Source organism: Engystomops pustulosus, chromosome 8 (genome assembly GCF_040894005.1).
Source record: "Engystomops pustulosus chromosome 8, aEngPut4.maternal, whole genome shotgun sequence".
NCBI classification, from domain to species: domain Eukaryota; kingdom Metazoa; phylum Chordata; class Amphibia; order Anura; family Leptodactylidae; genus Engystomops; species Engystomops pustulosus.
In genome coordinates, this window is record NC_092418.1 from 104,911,958 (window position 1) to 104,923,561 (window position 11,604).

Here is an 11,604-nt window from a genome sequence, read left to right on the forward strand (position 1 = left end):
GAATTGGGCATCACACTCTGCAGAGCATTTCATCATTTTATTCATTATGAAAGTGTCATTTTTGGCCTAAATGAATGTATTTTTAAAAAAATTCGAAAGTTTCTAAATCGCATGCCATTTTATTTTAGCCCATTTGAAACACTTAAAGGGTTAATAGACTTAATAGAAGTTGTTTTACATACGTTAAAGGGTGTTTCTATAGTTCTGTCGCAGCACGGTGACTTAGTGGTTAGCATTACATCCTTGCAGCGCTGGGGTCCTGGCTTCAAGTCCCAGGGTCAACATCTGCGAAGAGTTTGTATAATCTTTCCGTGTTTACATGGGTTTCCTCCAGGTCCTCCGGTTTCCTCCCACACTCCAAAACATACTGATAGGTTGATTAGATTGTGAGCCCCGGAAGCTCCCCGTGTGCCGGGACATCGGCAGCGCCGGAGGAGATGAGTACACGTTTATTATTTTGAAATATCCCGTCGCAGCCTGGCCCTTAATTATTAGTAGACTCGGATAATCCCTGTAACCGTGAACCTTTACCCCATAGGTGTCGGTGGAGTCAGCCAAAGGAGGTACTGGCCGGGAGAAGCAGTTTAGAACGACATGTTTCAGCAGGAAGACATGGAAAGAATTGGTGCGCATGGTGGAAGGAAGACGCAACTCGTAAGCCACACGATTAATGTGTTTCAACACCTCGAATGGGACCAAGAAGCGAGTCCCCTGCTTATAACTGGGAAACTTCAGCCTAACATGCTTGGATGACAGCCACACTTCCCTAGAGAGAAAATCGGAGGAGGTCTGAGCTTTTTATCTGCTTGAGTCTTGATTTGGGCAGACGCTTGAAGTAAGGAGAGACGAGTCTGCTCCCAGATGGATTTAAGATCTTGAACCAAATCCTCCACGGCAGGAACATCAGAAGACTCAGGCAGAGGAAGAGGTGGACGAGGATGCCCCCCAAAGACAACAAAAAATGGAACAGACCTGGCAGATTCAGAGTCCAAAGAGTTATAAGAAAATTCCGCCCAAGCTGCAGAGTGGACCAGTTGTCCTGCCGGGCGGAAACAAAATGGCGAAGATAGCACCCTAGGGCCTGATTAACCCTCTCAACTTGGACTGCGGGTGGTATGCTGATGAGAAGTCCAGTTTAACTTGCAGTTGACCACACAGAGACCGTTAGAAACGAGAAACAAACTGGACCCCACGATCCGAAACAATGTGCAGAGGGAGTCCATGAAGCTGGAAGATGTGCTGGAAGAACAGGCTTGCAAGGCATGGAGCAGGAACAAAGTGGGACATCTTAGAGTAGCGGTCCGTTACAACCCAGATGACTGTATTACCGGAGGAAGGTGGGAGATCCGTAATAAAGTCTATGGCTATGTGAGTCCATGGGCAGCTGGGTATCGGCAACGGGAGCAGGAGACCTGCTGGCTTGAGATGTGACGACTTGTTACAGGGGCAGAAAGCGCAGGAACCCACAAAATCTCGAACGTCCTTGACCAGATCTGGCCACCAGTAGTAACGAGATATGAGGGCAACGGATGTCTGCACTCCAGGGTGCCCAGCCACATGAGAGCAATGTCCCCAATTCAATATCCTCTTCCAAAGAGCTAGTTGGACATAGGTCTTGCAAGGAGGAAGCTGACGTAGGTTCGCAGGAGCCACAACAACCAGTCGTTCTGGAGGAACGATGTGACAAGGAGCCGATTCCTCCCCGACAACATCAGAGGCTCGAGAGAGCGCTTTGCACTTGACATTCTTCTCGGCTGGTCGAAAGTAAATCAGCAAGTTGAATCAAGAGAAAAAGAGGGACCGGCGCGCCTGACGAGGATTAAAACTTTGAGCAGTCTGGAGACACAGGAGGTTCTTGTGGTCAGTGTAGATATGGAATGGATGACGAGCTCCTTCCAGAAGATAGCGCCATTCCTCCAAAGCTAGCTTTATGGCCAGAAGTTCCCGATCACCAATGGAATAATTTCTCTCGGCAGCTGAGAAGGTCTTGGAGAAGAAACCGCAAGTGAAGGTATGACCTTTGGGCCCCTTCTGGGTGAGGAAGGCTGCAGCCCCAACGGGTGAGGCGTCAACCTCCAACTGGAATGGCTTCTCCCTGTCAGGCCTTGTTAGAACTGGCGCAGAGGCAAAAGCAGACTTCAGCCTAGTGAAGGCTTCTTCAGCTGCCGGAGGCCAAAGTCTCGGATCGGCGTTCTTCTTGGTCAGTGCCACCATGTGAGCCTCCATAGAAGATAAGTGTGGAATAAATTGTCGATAATAATTGGCGAAGCCCAGAAATCTCTGTATGGCATGTAGTCCCACTGGGAGAGGCCACTGAAGCGATTGGTCCTTAGGCGCCTTAGAACTTGCTGGACATGGGTCAGATGAGACTGTAGGTCAGGAGAGAACACCAGAATATTGTAATAGTAGACAACGACACAAGTGTAGAGTAAGTCTCTGAAGATATCGATGACGAATTCTTGGAACACTGCTTGAGCATTGCAAAGTCCAAAGGGCATTACCAAATACTCAAAATGCCCGTCACGAGTATTGAAGGCCGTCTTCCACTTGTTGCCTTCACGGATGCGGATGAGGTTGTAGGCCCCTCGCAGATGGAGCCTGGTGAAAACCTTGGCACACCGTAGGCGATCAAAAAGTTCAGTGATGAAAGGCAAAGGGTAGCAGTTTTTCACTGTGACTTCATTGAGGCCGCGGTAATCAATGCATAAGCGGAGGGAACCATCCTTCTTTGCCACAAAAAAGAATCCAGCACCAGCAGGAGAAGACGACTTGCGGATGAATCCCTTCTGCAAATTCTCCTTTATGTAGACTGACATAGCCTCTGTCTCGGGCACAGATAATGGGTATACCCGTCCTCGTGGAGGAGATGTACCTAGCAGTAGGTAAATGGGACAGTCATAGGGGCAGTGCGGTGGCAGAATCTCTGCTTGCTTCTCAGAGAAGACATCTGTAAAGTCTAGCACACTAAAAGACTCTTCAGAGACTTGTTGACCGCGGAAGTGAGCATGACAGACACAGGATGAGGAACTTCCAAGCAACGAGACTGGCAGTCAGGTCCCCAACGAAGAATCTCCCCCATCTTCCAATTAAGGACAGGTGCGTGGAACCGCAACCACGGAAGACCCAGCGGGATGGACGAGGTAGAGCATGGCAGCACAAAGAAGTACAGACTCTCCTTATGCAAAGCACCAACTTGCATGGATATATGACCGAGGAGATAACCAGAGGCTTGTCGAGAAGGACCAACGGAATGTGATACCGGGAAACCAGGGCGGCATCCATGAAGTTCCCTGTAGAGCCGGAGTCCAAGAAGGCATGGGTCTGGGTGCCGGTGCCAATGCTAAGAAGCACAGGAAACAGGAGGCGTGGAGAAGCTTTTCTTACACCTAGGGATGCTTCTCCCAAGAACCCTAGGTGCTGGTGTTTCCCGGACGCTGGGGACGGATAGGACAAGACCCAAGGAAGTGCTCAGGAGTGGCACATTAAAGGCAAAGGTTTTCCTGACGTCTTCTAATCCGCTCCTGGGGAGACTGTCTGGCTCTGTCCACCTCCATAGGCTCCTCTGGAGATGACACGACGGGATCGACTTTTGGAAAACCGGAGCCAGGCGAGGAAGACGCCGTAGGCGAACTTGGGGTTGTTTGAGGCATAACTCCTCGGAACACTCCCTAAACCGCACGTCAATCCGGGTGGCTAGGGTGATGAGGCCACTCAAGGTAGACGCAGATCACGGGCAGCTAGAGCATCCTTTACGTGAGAGGAAAGTCTCTTTTTGAAGGCTGCGGACAGGGCTGCATCGTTCCAAGTGAGTTCCGTGGCCAGGGTACAAAATTGGACAGCATATTCTCCCACGGAGGAGTTCCCCTGGCGCAGATTCAACAGTGCAGTCTCAGCAGAGGAGGCCCGTACCAGTTCTTCAAACACGAACCGGAACTCTGTCAGAAAAGCCGCGAGTGTAGCCGTAACTGGGTCTTCTCTGTCCCAAAGAGGAGTGGCCCAGGCCAGGGTTTTCCTGGAGAGGAGGCACTGTAACAAATTGCGACGGCATGAGCTCTATTTGTAGAGAGCACTGGGTTATAAAGCTCCTGCATAACTTGGGATCCCCGTCATACTTGTCCAGCCTTGAGAGACATAACCTGGGTTCAGCGACAGGGAGACAAGCTAGGGTAGCAGGAGTCGCAGAAGCAGCCTCAGGAATCTGTTGCTGATGCTGGGTATCTAGAAGCTGTTGTAGCTTGGCGGTGACTTGCTCCAGCTGATCACGCTGTGCAGCAATCTGCTGGGATTGGTGGATCACGATCCAGCCGGCTCGGATGCTGAACCTCGTCGGGATCCATGGCCGGATCTTACTGTCAGGCTTAATGGTTGTGGATCCTCTGAACCACTGCGGATGATGACACAATCCACTAGCTGGCTAAGTGGCACTTGGTTTTCACCAGAGCCCACTGCAAAGCTGGTTGGACTTTCTGCGGCATGGTACCACCAGGTCGTTTCACACGCGTGACTTGTCCGCAGTGGCAGCCAAGGTCGTGGTACAGAAAGGGCAGGCAATCTCGGGGACAGGCAGGAGGTCAGGACGGGCAGCACAGGTTCAAATTCTGAGACGTAGCAACAGGTCAGGGCAGACGGCAAGGAAGCGAAGTCAGAAACGGAACCTGGGTAACAACAGAAATTCTCAGAAACAGCAGAAGGCATAAACACTGCTTTCTCTAGGGCTCTTGGCACAACGATCCAGCAGGGTGTGATGGGAGAGGTAGGTTTAAATAGCCTTATGGGAAAATGGCTAGCGCCAATTAATGGTGCGCTGGCCCATTAAAGTTCCGGAGGCCGCCGTGCACGCCCTAAGACACAGGAACGCGCAATCACGGAACGAGCGGGGCACAGGTGAGCCCACGACCTGCTACATGGGTCGCGGGACCATCCATGACACCTTTACTGCTGTTTTACCATAGACCAATAAAAGATTCACATTTAAGAACAAGTGAGTGCTAACCTCATCCATTTCGAGTTTGTTAGGAAATTGGGATAAGACACTGCACCGTGAGAGGCCGGGGAGCACAGACAAGGACTCTATTGCCCCTTTTGTGTAATAAGAAGTTCTAAATGAGTCTTTGCCTGAAAAGATGCGTCATAGCCGGGGCTCAGAATAATAATGATGAGTCCTGTGTAATATGACAGAGATGTCCCGGGGTTATGAGAACCTATCAGCTTCATCCTCTATAGTCCACAACGAGCTATGGGAACAATTATTACGTCCTCCATCTGACCACAGGTCTCTAACATCTCATATTAATGTAGATGAGCCCCAAAACTTTTCTTTACCTTTATGGTCTTCCTCTTCCTGTATTGATCGGATATATAAACCTTGAAGATGAAATCTAAGGCTAAAAACTACATAGTGCAGCGCCTTTGTTAACAATGGGTCTGATTATGCGCATGCGCGCAGCAAGGACCGGACTGACCACCAGGGGGGAACCTGGGAGAGTATCACAGGGGGTGGTTCTAAACAATGATGTTTGTCTTTAAAAGCCAGGATATCACGTGTGTTATCAGCGTCCCGGTCCATCGCTCTCTTTTCCACCATTGGGGCCAAGAGAGAATGAATAGTATCATAGTATATAAGGCTGGAAAAAGACTCAAGTCCATCAAGTCCAACCTTTACGAATTAAATAAATGTTTTATCCCCATAACCTGTGATACTTTTTCTCTCCAGAAAGTCATCCAGGCCTCTCCTGAACATGTACATAGAGTCCGCCATAACAACCTCCTGCGGCAGAGAGTTCCATAGTCTCACTGCTCTTACAGTAAAGAACCTTTGTCTATGGCTATGGTAGAATCGCCTCTCCTCTAGGTGTAGAGGATGCCCCCTGTCTATGGTGATGGTAGAATCGCCTCTCCTCTAGGTGTAGAGGATGCCCGCTGTCTATGGTGATGGTAGAACCTCCTCTCCTCTAGGTGTAGAGGATGCCCCTGTCTATGGTGATGGTACAACCGCCTCTCCTCTAGGTGTAGAGGATGCCCCCTGTGTATGGTGATGGTAGAACCGCCTCTCCTTTAGGTGTAGAGGATGCCCCCTGTCTATGGTGATGGTAGAACCTCCTCTAGGTGTAGAGGATGCCCCTATCTATGGTGATGGTACAACCGCCTCTCCTCTAGGTGTAGAGGATGCCCCCTGTCTATGGTGATGGTAGAACCGCCTCTCCTCTAGGTGTAGAGGATGCCCCTTGTCTATGGTGATGGTAGAACCGCCTCTCCTCTAGGTGTAGAGGATGCCCCCTGTCTATGGTGATGGTAGAACCTCCTCTCCTCTAGGTGTAGAGGATGCCCCCTGTCTATGGTGATGGTAGAACCTCCTCTCCTCTAGCTGTAGAGGATGCCCCCTGTCTATGGTGATGGTAGAACCTCCTCTCCTCTAGCTGTAGAGGATGCCCCCTGTCTATGGTGAGGATAGAACCACCTCTCCTCTAGGTGTAGAGGATGCCCCCTGTCTATGGTGATGGTAGAAGTTCCTGTCCTCTAGGTGTAGAGGATGCCCCTGTCTATGGTGATGGTAGAATTGCCTCTCCTCTAGGTGTAGAGGATGCCCCCTGTCTATGGTGATGGTAGACCCTCCTCTCCTCTAGGTGTAGAGGATGCCTCCTGTCTATGGTGATGGTAGACCCTCCTCTCCTCTAGGTGTAGAGGATGCCCCCTGTCTATGGTGATGGTAGAAGTTCCTGTCCTCTAGGTGTAGAGGATGCCCCTGTCTACGGTGATGGTAGAACCTCCTCTCCTCTAGGTGTAGAGGATGCCCCTGTCTATGGTGATGGTAGAACCTCCTCTCCTCTAGGTGTAGAGGATGCCCCCTGTCTATGGTGATGGTAGACCCTCCTCTCCTCTAGGTGTAGAGGATGCCCCATGTCTATGGTGATGGTAGAACCTCCTCTCCTCTAGGTGTAGAGGATGCCCCCTGTCTATGGTGATGGTAGAACCTCCTCTCCTCTAGCTGTAGAGGATGCCCCTTGTCTATGGTGATGGTAGAACTTCCTCTCCTCTATGTGTAGAGGATGCCCCCTGTCTATGGTGATGGTAGAACCTCCTCTCCTCTAGCTGTAGAGGATGCCCCTTGTCTATGGTGATGGTAGAACTTCCTCTCCTCTATGTGTAGAGGATGCCCCCTGTCTATGGTGATGGTAGAACCTCCTCTCCTCTAGGTGTAGAGGATGCCTCCTGTCTATGGTGATGGTAGAACCTCCTCTCCTCTAGGCGTAGAGGATGCCTCCTGTCTATGGTGATGGTAGAACCTCCTCTCCTCTAGGCGTAGAGGATGCCTCCTGTCTATGGTGATGGTAGAACTTCCTCTCCTCTAGGCGTAGAGGATGCCCCCTGTCTATGGTGATGGTAGAACTTCCTCTCCTCTAGGCGTAGAGGATGCCCCCTGTCTATGGTGATGGTAGAACCTCCTCTCCTCTAGGTGTAGAGGATGCCCCCTGTCTATAGTGATGGTAGAACCGCCTCTCCTCTAGGTGTAGAGAATACCCCCTGTCTATGGTGATGGTAGAACCTCCTCTCCTCTAGGTGTAGAGGATGTCCCCTGTCTATGGTGATGGTAGATCCTCCTCTCCTCTAGGTGTAGAGGATGCCCCCTGTCTATGGTGATGGTAGAATCTCCTCTAGGTGTAGAGGATGCCCCCTGTCTATGGTGATGGTAGAACCTCCTCTCCTCTAGGCGTAGAGGATGCCCCCTGTCTATGGTGATGGTAGAACTTCCTCTCCTCTAGACGTAGAGGATGTCCCTGTCTATGGTGATGGTAGAACTTCCTCTCCTCTAGGCGTAAAGGATGCCCCCTGTCTATGGTGATGGTAGAACCTCCTCTCCTCTAGGTGTAGAGGATGCCCCCTGTCTATGGTGATGGTAGAACCTCCTCTCCTCTAGGTGTAGAGGATGCCCCCTGTCTATGGTGATGGTAGAACTTCCTCTCCTCTAGGTGTAGAGGATGCCCCCTGTCTATGGTGATGGTAGAACCTCCTCTCCTCTAGGTGTAGAGGATGCCCCCTGTCTATGGTGATGGTAGAACTTCCTCTCCTCTAGGCGTAGAGGATGCCCTCTGTTTATGGTGATGGTAGAACCTCCTCTCCTCTAGGTGTAGAGGATGCCCCCTGTCTATGGTGATGGTAGAACCACCTCTCCTCTAGGTGTAGAGGATGCCCCCTGTCTATGGTGATGGTAGAACCTCCTCTCCTCTAGGTGTAGAGGATGCCTCCTGTCTATGGTGATGGTAGAATCGCCTCTCCTCTAGGTGTAGAGGATGCCCCTGTCTATGGTGATGGTAGAATCGCCTCTCCTCTAGGCGTAGAGGATGCCCCCTTGCCCTGGTCACAGGCCTAGGTATAAAAAGATCTTTGGAGAGATCCTTGTACTGTCCATTCAGGTATTTGTACAAAAACTTGAATGGCTTTACAAAACTGTCCTAAGACAGAATAGAGCCTTATCGGTCAGGCCTAAAACTTAACTTTTATTCAATTAGTAAGAATTCTGAGAAATTATTTATCTCACTTGTTATTTAAAATTCACAGGTGTGAGGCTGCTATCTATCCTATCTGTTTGGCTTTTCAATTGGCTCGGCTGAGGCTGTCTCACTAATGGGTCACTGCAGAGACCCGCTTATGTATTTACAGGCTGATTGAATACTCAGAATTCTTACTAATGGAAAATTTTAGTCCTGACCAATAAGACTCTATTCTGTCTGAGGACAGTTTTGTAAATAGACTACTATGTCGCCTTGGCAGTCCTAAAAGGGCTATCTTTTGTGTTTAAAAGAAAAAGGTATTTGTACATTGTAATGAGGTCTCCCCTCAGTCATCTTTTTTTCTAAACTGAATAACTGTTTCCATGGCCCAAGTGCAAGTACTTTTGTGGGAGATTTGGCCCAGTAGAGACCGTGGTAGCGGGGTGCTGTGATGCAGCTCAAGACAGTGACACCAAGGTTTAGTCCAAACAGGTCTCGCCTGCGTTTATTGTAGCAGCAAAATAAAACAGCCTTTACATTCAGGCATTAAACAAACAAAATCCTACCCGTCAGGGTGCTAACTATACAGGTGTTCACTAACTCACCACTATACAAAATCACTTGGCTGCTCCAGGCACAGAGGTCAGGGCTGCGTGCTCTCCAGCCTCCTTCCAGAGAGAGACAACATTCTGAGCTCTGCTGAGCGGTTTAAAAAAAAGACTGATTGGGCTGCTCCCATCACCTGTGTCCAAGGTGCTGGACACCCAACCTCAGCACTAAGGCCTTGCATAATAGCAAAACCTAGGGGAAACATACCGCCCATCCACAGTTAACCCCTTCAGTGTCTCACATACCCTCCCCCTCTGTTTGACCCACTTTTGGCCATCAGACAGTGGGTACGAGACAGGGCATCGGCATTCCCATGCAGCTTTCCTGCTCGATGTTCTACCGTGAATTTGAAATTCTGCAACATTAGGAACCACCTTGTGACCCTGGCGTTCCTCTCTTTGGCCTGACTCATCCAGGTGAGGGGAGAGTGATCGGTCACTAGTGTAAACTGTCGCCCTATCAAGTAATACCTCAGGGATTCCAGAGCCCATTTTATCGCCAAGCACTCCCTCTCAACTATGCTATAGTTCTTCTCAGGGGGTGTGAGCTTGCGGCTCAGGAATGTCACGGGATGTTCCTCACCCTCCACTACTTGGGACAGGACAGCCCCTAAGCCCACGTCCGAAGCGTCAGTCTGCACAATAAAGGTCTTGGTGAAGTCAGGGGTGATCAGTACCGGTCCCTCGCACAAAACCGTCTTAAGTCGCTGAAACGCCCCCTCAGCCTCTTCACTCCACTTTACCATCACCGCCCTGCTACCATTGGTCAGGTCAGTCAGGGGTGCCGCTATGGTAGCAAAATCGGGGATAAATCGGCGATAATAGCCCATTATGCCTAGGAAAGCCCTCACTTGCTTCTTGCTCATAGGTCGTGGCCACTGCTGGATTGCCTCCACTTTATTTACTTGGGGTTTGATGACACCTCGCCCAATACGGTACCCCAGGTAACGGGCCTCTTCCAGACCCAGTGCACATTTTTGGGGGTTCGCTGTCAACCCTGCTGCCCTTAGGGAGTCTACCACTGCTTGCACCTTGGCCAGGTGACTCTCCCAATCGTTACTATAAACTATGATGTCATCCAGGTAGGCCGAGGCATATCTCCGGTGAGGTTTTAGGACGAGATCCATTAACCTCTGGAATGTGGCGGGAGCCCCATGTAGCCCAAAGGGGAGTACCACGTACTAAAAAAGCCCATCAGGAGTAACAAAAGCGGTCTTCTCTTTGGCCCTGTCAGTAAGGGGTACCTGCCAATACCCTTTCGTCAGGTCAAGGGTGGAGAAGAATCTAGCCTGTCCAAGTCATTCTATCAACTCGTCAACCCTGGGCATGGGATAAGAATCAAATTTGGACACCTCGTTCAACTTCCTAAAGTCATTGCAGAACCGTAGGGAACCATCAGGTTTGGGAATCAACACAATAGGACTCGACCAGTCACTTTTAGACTCCTCGATAACCCCCAGGTCTAACATCTGCCTGACTTCTTTGGATACGGCTAGCCCGCGCACTTCAGGGACCTGGTAGGGTTTTTGGTGTACCCGGATGTGGGGTTCGGTTATGATATCATGCTTGATGACTGAAGTACGTCCCGGTAACTTAGAGAACACATCCACATTTCGGAGCACAAACTCCTTTGCTTCCTGAATCTGGGCCCTGGAGAGGGACTCCGAGATCCGTACTTCAGGCACCTTGGCATCGGGTACACCTACCTCCGGTGTCCCCTTCTTGGGGACAGACGCTTTTTCTACTCCCACGGCCATCAGGGACTCTCTTTCCCTCCATGGCTTTAGGAGGTTCACGTGGTATATCTGTTCGGGTTTCCTCCTCCCCGGCTGAGATACCTTGTAGGTTACCTCCCCTACTTTCTCCATGACCTCATATGGTCCTTGCCATTTTGCCAAGAACTTGCTCTCAACGGTGGGCACCAGAACTAGCACTCTGTCGCCTGGGTTAAAGGTCCTGAGTCTGGCTGACCTATTGTAGACCCTAGACTGGGCCTCTTGTGCCCTTGTCATGTGCTCCTTTACAAGGGGCATTACCGCCGCTATGCGGTCCTGCATAAGGGAGACGTGTTCTATCACACTACGGTGGGGGGTCCTCTCCTGTTCCCAGGTCTCCTTGGCTATATCCAAAAGCCCACGTGGGGAACGGCCATATAACAGCTCAAAGGGTGAGAAACCCGTGGAGGACTGGGGAACTTCACGTATGGCAAACATCAAATAGGGCAACAAACAATCCCAGTCCTTCCCATCCTTGCTGACCACCCTCTTTAGCATCCCCTTCAAGGTCTTGTTAAACCTCTCGACTAGGCCATCTGTCTGAGGATGATACACAGAGGTGCGGAGCTGTTTAACCTGCAGTAACTTACACATCTCCTTCATTACCCTAGACATGAATGGGGTACCCTGGTCAGTCAAGATTTCCTTGGGGAGGCCTGTGCGTGAGAATACCTGGAACAGCTCCCTAGCAATATTTTTGGAGGAGGTGTTCCTTAATGGAATCGCCTCGGG